Raw genomic sequence first — 12,960 nt, forward strand, 5'->3', positions numbered from 1 at the left:
TTTCGAAGTAAAGTGAAGCGAGACGAGAATCGTTTGTTTAATTTTGCTGGCGACTATAATACTTATGAGTTAAGCGTCTATGATTGATTGCAGGCGACAAATATCGTTATGATTTTTTTTCATTCCCATATATTCTTATATATTATTTTCCCCATTAATAAAAAGCTATCAACTAATGGGAATCTGATCTCAACAAATAATCTGTATCCGATGAAATATTAGAGAGCTTCAAGGTTAAAGTTGAATATAGAGCCTTTTGAAAAAAAGAAAAATATGTATTTTTTAAAGCAAATTATATTTTTCTTATGCATGTTATATTTTGGGAAAAAGATTTGTTTATTTTGGGAGAGCGTTTCATTTAACTTTATCACAGACTTATTGTTAATTTCAAGCTAGGGTGATGAAATAATTATCTAATAAACTGTGAATGTTTTGAGAACTATAATTTGTCGTCTCTAAATTCAGTTATTGAAAGAGGTAATATAGAAAACTATATTAAGTATTTTGATAGCTGCTTTTTTTATCTCTTTCACATTAAATATAAAGATAAGTTATTTAAATAGAAACATTGAATAATTTAGGTTTGTTATTCTTCTTAAATAACTGATTAAACCTCAATTGATAAACAAAATGATAAACCATTCAAAACACTTAGTTAAACATTTACTTCCACTTGTTTTATTTTTACTACTTTTAGAACTGTCTCACATTTGCTCATCGTTGTCCAAAAAACCTACGAATTCTTTTTACTGAAAAATAAAAATTGGTATAAAAACGATTTTGTTGTTATTTTTGAAAATGAAGAAACAAAAAATGCCTGTTTACCCATATATATTATTAGTATAAAATTTCTAATTTTATCATATTAATCATCAATGCACCCATCGTTCGTTCGTTCGTTTTAATGGAACTGGGCGTCTGAGGCCTTTCGGCCCTTTCTATGCACACAGCGTGAGGGGGAACATGTTCGTTTAAAAAATAATAATAAAAAGCGGTAGCTTATTTACAGATCAGGTTTGCCACGGTCTGGAAAGAATTTAAAAAATGGTGACAATGGTTTTAAGAAACTATTGCAAATTTTACTTTAATTTCAAATCAATTTTAGGAATTCAGTTTGTCAGTTGTAACACAAATATTTAATTTTCGAATATTTTTAATCAATGATAATCAGTTAAAATATTTTGATTCTTTGATATTTTGCTACCACTTTTTACATTTTTCTGAAAAGTGGCAACCCTGCCACTGCCGGCACCCAGATGCTCCAACTACTAGGAAATTTCCGGAGCTTCAGAAAATATTTTTCATAGTGGTAGCAAGAGTAGTGTATTTATAATTTTATGAATTAGAAAAGAATTAGGCCCACCATTAAGCACAAATACGGGACTGCCAACTTTCTACTCTTTTTGTAAAAAATTATTCTAATAACATCTAAATTTATCTTTTAATGCATTATTGTATTATAATGTTACATGTAATGTTTAATGTACTATAATGTTATATGTAATGTTCAATGTATTATAATGTTATATGTAATGTTTAATGTAGTATAATGTTATACGAATTTATTCATTTGAACTTATTTTCCACAGTACTACACATAAATAGTTTAAAAGTTCGCATGTTACGTCATTTGGTTCCAGCTCTATCGCAGTGAGGCTTTTAAAATGTTGCCAAAATTAGCAAAAGTTCTTTGGTTTTTAAATGTCTATCACTTTATAAAATACTTTGTAAAAAGTGTAGCAATCGATAATCCTGCAAATAATTTAAACAGATAAATATAAAACCAAATAGACGAATACTTAATCCACTTCCTTTATAAAAGAACCTTCTGCATAACTGTAAAATGAGGAGTGCACATTCGCGATCAGATATTTCCTGTAAACCTCGTATTATTCTCTGCTTAGAAAATTTTAATAAAAGTTTTTTTGCCCACCATTACGTATAAACAATTCAACAGTTCATAGAAAATGCACATTTCCGTAAAATATCTCATAATGATCTTATGTAAACGTTTAAAAAAATCTAAATGTCTGCAAGTTTCAGTTTTTAACACTTTATCACTTTCAAAAAACTTTGCAGAAAGCGTAGCAGTTGGTTTCCCTGTGAAAATATCTTTATATGGATCTTAAAGCACATTAGACTGCGATTTTTAAAAAAAACTAAAGTATTAATGAGAAAATATTTACTTTTAATTAATATCCATTTTTTCATGAAGGTAGTTACCCTTCTCAACAGAGAATTGCAAATATATAACTATGGAATATTAATTTTAAAAAAAATCGAAACAAACTTAAAAAAATAGCCATTTAATTTAAGCTTCATTGAATTTTCACTTTTTTATCATAGCATTACAATATTAAAATGCCAGATGTTAATAATTTAAGACCACAAATCATATAAATGCTTACAAAATTGAATGATTTATCACGTATTCTGCTTAACCGGTTAACGCCCAGCGTCATATATATAGGACAGTTCCTTTTTTCAAAGACATTCATTGTGGCGGGAAACTTTTTTCAGCATTTTCATTTATCTGGGTGAATTAAAAGATTCTCAGATACCACAATGACTCAGTTATTTCTGATTAGATCTAGAATTATAAGGAACAAGTACTTTTTGATCTATCAATGACTTTTTGAATGCCCTAACAGTAGAAAAACCAATTAATTTCGATAATATATTCTACCACTTTATCCATAAAACCACTTTTTGTATCATTTCAATAAATAAATTCGGGACAAAACGGGTTAAACTGTTTATAATACAAAATATTTGGATACTATCACTTGATTTACACTGCGACTGCGATAAATCGCCAAATCCTCTAACCACATATTTTCACTTATGGTTCCATTTACGCTTTGCATTCAAATCGCGTGATGTTGTAATTTATTTTTTTCCAATTCAAACATTGAAAAAAAAAATTTGCAGGTTTTTAATCTACCGAGGAGAAAGGAAGATGTCGTTTCGTTTTTCCAGGAAAAAGAGGTACTACCTCGCTATCGAATATGTTTACTATTACAGAAGTTGAATAGTTTGAAAAAATANGATTAGAAGAGGCATCAATAACGTTTTTACGAAACTTAACGAACATTTGAAGCAAAAAAATATTGGAGTAAGTTGTGCAGCGCACATTCTATACCTATACTATTCAAATAGCATCTGACTTACTTCCAGTTGATGTTGAAAATATTTTTGCAAACATTTATTCGTATTTTTATATATATATTGTGCGTGTTGAAAGTTTGACTAAATTGTAATTCTCATTTCATCCCATATTTGTCCCGCTTTGTCTCAAAAAAATGTGGTCACTTTAATCTTAAAGCACATTAGACTGCGATTTTTTAAAAAACTAAAGCTGAAAATTAATGAGAAAATATCTACTTTTAATTAATATCCATTTTTTATGAAGGTAGTTACCCTTCTCAACAGAGAATTGCAAATATATAATTATGGAATATTAATAAAAAAAAATCGAAACAAACTTAAAAAAATAGCCATTTAATTTAAGATTCATTGAATTTTCACTTTTATAGCATTACAATATTAAAATGTCAGGTGTTAATAAGTCAAGACGACAAATCATATAAATACTTACAAAATTGACTGATTTATCACGTATTCTGTTTAAACAGTTTATAATACAAAATTTTTGGGTACTATTACTTGATTTTCAAGGCTACTGCGATAAATTGCCAAATCCTGTTGAAAAAACAGCCAAAAGTAGCCAAACTAAGAGTAACCACACACTTTCATTTATGGTTCCATTTAGGCTTTGCATTCAAATCGCGTGATGTTGTAATTTATTTTTTTCCAACTCAAACATTGAAAAAAAATTTTTGCAGGTTTTTAATCTACCGAGGAGAAAGGAAGATGTCGTTTCGTTTTTCCAGGAAAAAGAGGTACTACCTCGCTATCGAATATGTTTACTATTACAGAAGTTGAATAGTTTGAAAAAATAAATAGATTTACTCCACCCAAAAACTAGTTATATTTAAAATGGTTCTACTGACTGCTTCTCCTTTTTCCCGACTAACTTTCAGCCCTGGAGTTAAATTTAAACTAATTTTATTGGTATATCATAAATTCAACAGAAGAAATGGTTGATACAGACTTTCCTGTCCCTCCCGAATAAAGAGGTAACAGAGAAATATTCCTACTACCACTATATATTTTTTTACAGATTGCAACTGCTGCTCTGTTAACCCATGAAAGACCCAAGTTTCCATTAGCTTTTTTCAAATTGAAAAAATTGCTGAATCAATTATTACATTTTTGATGATAGTTTTTAAAAAAAATCGTAATCACCATTATGTATTAATATCATTAACATCTACATTAGTTGAAAAAAAATATGGAAACTCTTCTATTTTAACTCTATGTAGGCAATTTTTTTTGTAAGCAATATTTCAGCAACAAATGTTTTGGAAGAATTTACATGGCTAAATTTTAGGCACAGTTTGAAAGATCCTTTTTGTGGGATTTAGACATGAGGTCCTCTTTACATAATTTGCATAAACCAAAGTGAGTTTAGAATGTTAAATTATTCCTTCCTTTTTCAATGTCACTATAATTAAAGAAGCATTCTAATATAAATATTGCAATCCTTGGAATGACTGCAAACTAGCTGGTATTAAAACTAAAAAAAGAGTCATTGACTTCCTTTCCTCAATTGGATCTAACCAAATTTTGCATGAATAAAAAGGACACCGACTTTCTTGAAAGATTCATTCAAATTGTGCCATGAAAAATCTTCAAAAACATTTTCTGCTTAGAGAAAGATTGTATATATAGAGTTAGTATAGAAGCGTTTCCATATTTCTGTCCCACTCCTGTTTCGTCTCTATTAAATATCTGGATATTCTATTATCTATGAAAGCGGAAGTCTGTATATTCTCTAGTAACAGGGGAACGGGAGCATCATGTTTTTTTTTCTCTACAGTTTACAAAAATTTTATGGTGTGGTTTGTAAACAACGTGCAATGTCAAAAATACGAGATAATGTTGCGACTATAAAACTTTCTCGATGGAAACAATATATTGCTGGAAAATCCAACGAATTTCACTAGTTATCTATGTAAATGGCAGCAAATGGGTTTCAAGTCCTTTTGGTAATAGGTAGTCTCCATGTGGCCTGGGTTAAAAGTCAGGTTAAGTTTACTACTCTATCTAAACCTTTCTTCTCCATAAATAAATCTCCACCTTGCTGTGTAATGGAGAAGAAATCCTTTTTTTTTTATATACAGTATACTCTCGGGATCTCAAAGTTGAAGGGAGGCGAAGAAAAATTCGAGATAACGAGTTTTCGAGATAACAAGTTCAAAACTGAATTTGTTCTAAAAAGTAGAAAAATATATTCTAAAATATTACTCTAAAAAGTAGTCATGAAACATAAAAATAACTATTAAATATGTATGTAATGATAGTTGACTAGACTATAAGTCATAAGTATTTTTAAAAATAAGACGAAAATAAGTATGTATTAAATGGAAAATAATTGGTTTACAACGAACTTACATTGTTATTTTTGAGAAAAAATTCTTTTTCCATTTCGAAAAAAAAAATTCGTCATAGCTAATTTTCAGAAGAAACCCTTCGACATAGAAATTCAAATTAACATTAGGTGGATATGTAATGCCAAGGGGAAAATTTTTGTTGTTGATATAACGAGGTTTTCGATACATCGAAGTTCGAGATATCGAGAGCACACTGTATTATGCAAATAAAACTCTAGATCGTGTGGGTAATCTAAATCATTTTCTTTTTTTTTACCCTCCTTTACTCGAGGATAGCTTTTATCAAGGGCTGCCACGATTTACTTTTCACCGCCAAATGGAAAATCATCTTTTATAGTCATTGAGTTCGAAGCTGATTTATAATGTAGGAAGATTTCAGCCTTGGTAGTAACTTAAACATGGCCAAGCAGCACGAAATCTATCGATTACCAAATAATTCTAGGAACCATAACTGTCGAATATCGATTTACACGCGAGATTTTCTCTGACTACTTAAAGTTATAGCAAAACGTATAAATTGTTATTTTTATATAGACTTTTCATAAATATCATAACAAAATGACAGTTTTATTAAAAGCAGTGTTAAAAACAACTATCTGGGGGGTAGGTATTCAACTGATTTCTTTCAAATTTTGCGTTTTATTAACCAAAACGTAAAAATTCCTTTCACTTCGAACAAGAAATCTTCTATTTACAGTAGTTTTTATTTGATATTTTTTGTTTTTGCTTAATATTAATAGCAGTTCAACGCGATAGTTGCTCATTATAGAACCTGTTACCCTTGAAAAATTGCTCCAACGCGTATGTTCCTTATTTATCAACGCGAACCATTTATTATACAGTACATTATGTCATCAATTAGAAAGAAATATACAACAACAGATCTGACTTCTGTCTTTTCAATTTAACTTCCCAAATAACAGCCAAATTTAATTAAACGAGTCAAATCAGTTTACGTCTCCAATCTCGAAAGTTAACGTCTTGAACTGGCAATAACTCTAAACTAAGTAAACTTTTTTTTTTATCGATGGACAATTCTGAACAAACAGTGTTCGTTTGCATATCCTTACCAAACAGCTGTCAAGAGTTGAAAGTACGCTTTCTTTTCATTTTTTTTCACGCCATTTAACACGAACATAGTTCAGTGAAGTTTGCCAACAAACATTCTCAGTTGAAGTAACAAGCCAAGCAGACCTCTTCTCGCCACTGTTGATTTGTTTTGCAATGTTCTTGGGGTGATCAGCTTGGCGCCCTTAAGTTGGCGTTTCGTCATAACGGATCTGGCGAGTGTGTAACGAGCGTAAACAACCATTTTCAAAAGTTCTTTTTTGCCGAGATTCACTATATCTTTCGAAACTCATTTCTGGAATGATAAATCGTTTTCGTTCGTCGCCTTGCAATTCTGGGAAGGATGAAAAAATATAAACGAGTCTAGTTATCTTTTAACCTTTCGTTGCTTGGGCTCGAGTAGAATGTTTAAAAACAATGTTTAGTTTTTAAAATAAAACATTTTGAAAATATGTAATCGTATGACATGTAAACATACTGATACTTTTAATTATTATTTGATAAATAAATTCGATAAAAACAATTAAAAATGTCGATAAATATCGAACATATTTATTTGGTTTTAAATTTTTGTTTTAATTAAACTAAAGACTCATTTCCGTTCACATGCATTCTTGTTTCCGTTCGGAATTTCACTCTAACAAATTCTGATATAGCGAATTTTTTGATTAAGCGAAAACTATTGAAACCCGAAAAATCCTTTAAATACCTCGAAAACTCCGCAGTTTCAAAAAATATTTTTCTCAGTGGTAGAAAAGGTCACATATTAATATTTTGATTAATAATAAAAACGTTCGTTCAAAATGAAAAAACTCAATAAAGAATAAAATAATAATAAGAAAAAATAATAAATAAAGTAGAATAAAATAATTTTGTTCACCACTACATATAAGTAATTTCAACAGACATATAAAAGGTCAGGCATACTTTAAGTCATGATCTTAAGATCTAATGAAAAATTTATTAAAGTTCTATTTTAATTAAAAATTTCTGCTTTAATTCATAACCGCAGCCTAAATGTTTGAGAGTATGCAAACCTGAATTAATTCACACAGACAAAGTGAATTAAAAGCACCCGGTATAATAGAGTAGTAATGATAACAAATGCGTAGTAGAAATAACAAATGACTCCAATAAAAGCAAAATAATCCGATTTAGAAAAGTCAAAAATTAGCTAATAAGCTGCACATGCTTATTTTTGATTTATATTGCACTTATTTTTTACTGTTGTTGTCGTTACTTATGCCACTTACCAATACCAGTAAGCCTGTTCGAAATCAGGCAAAACAAAGGGTGTTGGGTGTCCTTTTAGTGGCGCCATCTATGGCCAAGAATACGACTTCAGCCATACACACGACGCAGCCAGTTTCATAAGGAGAACCCAATCATACTCCATTCATTCATCCAAAGATTTTACCTGAACCAGAGAACGATCAATCTCTGACGCAGCAACCCCAGAGGTATTGATTTGCTATCTGAACTTAGAGGGCATTGTGATCCAGACATATTTAACGTGAACCAGTCACCATTTAATACACAGGAACTTTTCGTCCAGCTGGGTTTGAACTTGTGTTCGTGAGAACGCGGAAACCAACCAGGCTAACCCGGCATATCGCATTTCTATATACAAAGTTCTCATATCTATTTACAAGAAGGTCCGCATTTTAAAATTTTTATGCTTCTATAACTTGAAAGGAAGCAATTTTAATTACGAAAAAAGTCGTTGGCTAAAATAACAGATGAATTAGCAGCTTAAAAGCAAGTGACTTTTTATTCAGAGAACATTTCATTGAGTAAATACCAGTTCTTGTGATTCTGAGAATAGAACACCAATTCCTGTGAGTCTAAAAAACTGAAAACCATTTCTTAATATCCCGAAAAGAGAGTTCTTTTTCTGAAAAAGGAGTGAATTTTTCAGCTATTCTGAGTAGGGAGCACCAATTTTTGTAATTCTAAATCGTGTAATTCTAGTTCTTGTATTTAATGAATATAAATTCTGGTGTTTCTGGAAAGAGAACACCAATTGCTTTTTAGTTTAGAACGTCGTTTCCATCCTTTTGAGGTGTGAGTAAGAATTCCTGCCTTTCTGAGAATGGAACATAGTTTCTAGTAATTCTGATAACTGAATACCGATTTCTGTGTTTTTGATATACAATTTATCGTTTCCTGCTGCTCTAATCTTATATTTTCAGACGTCGTTTCCAGTAATTCTGAGAAATAAATACCTGAGTTTCTGAGAAGTAAGCAATTCCTACGTTTATAAGAATGTAACACAATTTCCTATAAGTTTGATGATTCAATACCGATTTCTGTGCTTTTGATATAGAATTCCGTTCCCTGCGGTTCTATTCTTATAACTTCAGACGTCATTCCCAGTGATTCTGAGAAATAAATAGCTGAATTTCTGAGAAGTTATAAATTCCTGCATTTATAAGAATGGAACACAATTTCCTAAGTCTGATAACTCCATACCGATTCCTTTGTTTTTGATAAACAATTTTATCCTGCTGTTCTATTCTTATATTTTCATACGTCATTTCTAGTGATTCTGAGAAATGAACACCTGAGTTTCAGAGAAGTAAATTCCTGCGTTTATAAGAATGGAACACAATTTCCTATAAATCTGATAATTCAATACCGATTTATGTGTTTTTGAGAATCGAATTTTCCTGACTGAGGTTTTATCCATATAACTTCAGATAAGATTACTGTGGGCAGAAGGTAAAAGGGAAAAGTCATAGTTCAGTAAAATTATACTTTTTCTTCGGTAAAGATAATTCTCAATTGTTTTTATTTGTTCAAGAGATGTGATAAGGGGTGAAGAAAATTCCCTACATAGCCAAGTGTTACATTATTTCCGATCTAATCTTTAAAGCTGAATCGATTGAGGCCAAATACGAGAAGATAGGAATACCTTATATGTTGTCAATTTTTTTCTCAATTTTCTTAGAAGAGTTTGACACAGTTAATAATATACACTTTATTTATGTATTTCAAAAAATTGTGCATTTTAGTTTTTCTTTTATTTTTATTACTAGTATGTAACTGTATGTTTTTTCCATTGCCAGTACAGACCAAAAAATGCCAATCTGATCATGACATATTTTTTTATGCGTCAGTCTATGCTAAATATGCCAAACTAATTACTACACATATTTTTCCAATGCCAGTATGTGCCAAAAATGCCAATTTGTTCACTACATACGTCGGTGCATTTCAGTTTTTCTTTTATTTTCATTCCTTGTTTGTAACTGTATGTTTTTTCCAATGAAAGAATAGGCCAAGAAATGCCAATCTGATCATTACATATTTTTTATACGTCAGTGTATGCTAAATATGCCAAACTAAACACTAGGCGAATTTTTTCAATGCCTATATTTGTCAATGTTCACGTCCTCTAAAAACTTCTCTTTTCGTCACATTTTATCTATATTTGAACCCTCATTCCTAAAAGCTTAATGTTTGATATTCGGTTTTATAATTTAACCCTTTGCACTCCGATGTCTCCACGGAGGCACCATCAGCAGTCACCACGTTAAAATTAAGAAATTTTATATCTTAATAATTAGTAACCACATTATTTTAAGAATTTCAAAATTGTATAATAATACTATGTTGTGTATTTTAAATGCTATTGCATACCTGCCAACTTTTAATCCTTCCTTTCAAGGATAATTTACCCCAGAGGTAGTTAAATGGATTTTAAATTACAATTTTGGACAGAAACATTCGCTGTGTTTAAATCAAGCTTATGCGTACTTCCATAATAGTTTTACACATTAATATATATGCTTAATTTTTTTTAAAATAGTGGTGGATCAAAAAGATTGTAAATGAAGTTTTCAAATGCAAAAAATATATAGAAAGCATACATTTTACTACCACTATAAATATGGAAATAAAATTTTACGCCAAATGCGTAAAAGTTGGCACTTATGCTATTGTGCTGATATTAGATCAGACAACTTTTAAAAAAACTCCGAGTGCAAAGGGTTAAGTTCAAAAAATTTTAATTACCGTAATGACATTTAAATAGGTGATACATCCCAGAAGCAGAGATGCCAACTTGCTCCGGACAGCAAATATATATATTAAAGTGGTAGTTTATCAATTGCAATTCTTGGTTTAATAAATTCTGTTTAGTGGATTTTTATCCACCACTATTTCTTAATAATTCGTAGGTTTATATCATTCACCACTTTATTGTGCTAATATCATGCTGCACCTTTTTAAGAACAAGCAATAATAGTCATATATTTTCAAAATTTGCTTTGTAATTATCTACCGTTTTTTTAATTATTTTGGTGTGTCCGGAGCAGTTGGCATCTCTGCAGAAGTCAAATAATTATTTGATAATATCATTTGATGAAATTTTGGCATTTGATGAAATTTTGTTTATTGCGTTTCCCGTAAAGTTAGGAGCTATGTAAAGTACAATAATTTTTCTTAAATCTGGTAGCAGAATTTATAAAATTAATCTCCACCACTACCTTTAAAGATTTAAATATCTCGGCGTCTTCAACGCGGTCAGGTAGAGATTCTTATTCTAAAAATTAAACTTAATCTAACGTATATTTTGCTCAATTTACATATATCAAATATAATAAAGTAATACACAAAAACTTTATATTGTTTAAATTTACTTTTCATTTCATAAAAATATGATTCAGTTTTGCCCAAAAGGCAAACACGAACACTTATATTAAGCCCAATAAAGAAATCAAATGCTTAACTTTTATAAGATATTTTTTTTTTCATTTCAAAGGAAAAAATCAATAGGATTGCAATTTTGATGTTCTGATTTTTTTCCTATATAAAGTTTCTTCTAATGAAATTCATTACCTTACCATTTGGTGTTCCGATTTTTGTCTATTTATTGTTTCTTCAATGAAATACCATTACCATACAATTTGGTGTTTTGATTTTTGCCTATTTAAAGTTTCTTCTAAAAAATTCATTCCCATACCATTTGGTGTTCTGAGTTTTGTTTATTTAAATTTTCTTCTAAGGAAATTCATTACCTTACCAATTGGTGTTCTGATTTTTGCCTATTTAAAGTTTCTTCTAATGAAATTCATTACCATACCACCTCAGGTACTTTGCAGTCAAATAAAATAATAAACAGAAGAATGAGCATTGTATTTTTTCGGTTTAAAATTGAAAAAGGGAAGAAAAAATCTCATTTTTCTTCAATATCTTGAATAAAGATGGTGAAGAAAAAGATATAGAAAATCTTTTGTTTTCATTTTTTGTTTATGCCAACTTGATATTAATAGCCGGTTATCAGAAGAGCAGATTTGTTGATCACTCTTTCAGGGACGCCATATTAGGTGGTCCAATGTTACTCCCACATTTAAAAAAAAGCGCAGATAGTGCAGACAAAACAAGGAAAAAACACTCATGCCTTGTCCGGGAATCGAACCCGGGTCTTATCTGACATGAGTTTATTTCCCTGACCACCATACAACCGGTCTGTTCTTTATCATTTTATCTTTAATTTTTACTTGTTCTCGGTTCTTTTTTTAACAGCGATTTTTTCTCATTTTCTTTCTGTTTTTTAAAAAACTTGAGATGGAAAAGAAATCTGCAGATTCTGAGCAGTGAAAAGTGATCTGCAGATTCTGTGCAGTGAAAAGTTATCTGCACATGCGAGGCCCGCTGCTGTCCTGGAGGTTTTCAGCTACCGGGGTCATAAATAACTCTAGTAACATGCCGTTAAGTGTGTGAAAATTTTACATAGATTTACTCCTATAACATTACATGATCTACATATCTGGTGACACGGAAGTAAGAAAATCAAAACTAAGTAGCAATTTATAAACATATCTCTCAAAGCCCCGCTATTTTTAACATTATGTTTAAAATCTTAACTTTGTAGACTATTTGATGCATTTGCTGATGTATGTATTTGAAGAAAGACACATAAAAAAGGATTGACCTAGTAAACATCACTTTTCAACACCAACAACCCTTCTCCAAGCTGAAAAGAAAACCCAAATCCATGTATCTTTCGCACAAGCAAATTCTCGCTTTAACACGTGTTAAAAATCAAGTAGGAACGTTAAACAGTCGCATTATTTATTTACTTAGTAAAGGTGCGATACCAAAAAATTAACTTTCTGACACTTGGTATAAATAAAGTCCTCCCCGTCCGGCGCCACTGAACTGGAAGCCAACTTCTGTCAAATGAGAGAAGAGTAAAATAAGTATCATTTAAATCAATTATCATTTGGTATTTGACCTTCAAAATTCAGTTTTTTTTACCGATGTTTTTCCGCCTTCGCAAGAACTTGGCTCTCCAACCGTTTACTTAAGGTTCTAGAATTTATTAGAAAACTGCTCTTTAACTAAATATTGTTTTTACAGATTCGAACCT

Source organism: Parasteatoda tepidariorum, chromosome 5 (genome assembly GCF_043381705.1).
Source record: "Parasteatoda tepidariorum isolate YZ-2023 chromosome 5, CAS_Ptep_4.0, whole genome shotgun sequence".
Classification (NCBI taxonomy): Eukaryota; Metazoa; Arthropoda; class Arachnida; order Araneae; family Theridiidae; genus Parasteatoda; species Parasteatoda tepidariorum.